General features: G+C 44.6%; 1 pseudogene; it reads right to left on the bottom strand.

Moving 5' to 3' along the window:
* Positions 1-566: 566 nt before the first annotated feature.
* On the bottom strand, positions 567-685 carry LOC127003003 (5S ribosomal RNA; annotated as a pseudogene).
* Between the last annotated feature and the right edge of the window lie 524 nt (positions 686-1209).

Consider the following 1209-nt stretch of genomic DNA (forward strand, 5'->3'; position numbering starts at 1 on the left):
ATAGCCACATAAATGTTAATGCTAATACGACATTTAAATAGATCGTAGGTTTAGTAAAGAAGCCTTGCTAGTGACGCGGGTCTATTGAGTACACGACCTCGAACCCAGGTACAGAGAGCGAAACACGGCACCATCGCCACCACCTCCAGCACAGCCTCCCCTCCGTCAGGTGTTGGCAACTCGCCCTCCTGAACTTGGCGCTGATGGCTGCCGCTGAATTAGCCCGACAAGGTGCCAGTTTATCACCGACACAACAATGCAGCCGTCCGTGGCCACCTTAATTAAGCCATCTCGCGCAGGTCTTCGTTGAGTATTGTATGGAAGGGAAGGAATTAATGGCGATCACCGGGCAGACTAAAGCAGCGGAGTAAGTATTGCCAACACTAAACAAACGACACAAAAACAACAAAAAATCCATACAAACTGTTATCGTAGGTGCTCATAACAAAGTGTATGATACCAGTTTAAGTTAAGTACTGACGGTTTGCTTCCTATTTTCTTCCAACTTCCAGTTATTAATTTACGAAGGAAAAGGGAATAGTAACAATAAGGTTTTCTAAACAAAATGCCAACAGCATCTGGTGTTCCCAGGCGGTCACCCATAAAAGTACTAACCAGACCCAACGTCGCTTAACATCGCTTATCGGACGAGAAGCGGTGTTTTCAATGTGGTGTGGCCGTTGTCGAAGGTAATGAAACCAATACTAATATTTAATGCAAATAATATGTTAATGGATGGACTATTATGTCTTGGGTTTACATGTAGAGCAGAAAAAAAAAAAAAGATAAGCAGAATCCTCTTAACACATCGTGACAATGGATAGAGTTAACGTAAACCAGCTTTTAAAACAATCCTTCGTATGTGTACCAGCACACAACCAAGATAGACTGACCGTTCGTTTATATTACTCTCTCTCTCTCCAAACAGATTTTTGTCTTTATTATTTTTGTTTTTTTGTTTTGTTTTCTTGGCTCAGCGGGAATGACCTGCCGCTATCCTTGCCTCCCTTTCCTCCTCATGCGCCCAATTGAACTCGACCATTTACATAGAGCCTGAAGCATCCTATGTCTCAGAGCTCTGTGTCTGTGTCTGTGTCTGTGTCTGTGTGTGTGTGTGTGTGTGTGTGTGTGTGTGTGTGTGTGTGTGCTCAGACGGCCACCCACCGCCACCTCATTTTCCTCTCCCTTTGCCCACTCCTTCGGCGCCCC

Source organism: Eriocheir sinensis, chromosome 2 (genome assembly GCF_024679095.1).
Source record: "Eriocheir sinensis breed Jianghai 21 chromosome 2, ASM2467909v1, whole genome shotgun sequence".
NCBI lineage: Eukaryota > Metazoa > Arthropoda > Malacostraca > Decapoda > Varunidae > Eriocheir > Eriocheir sinensis.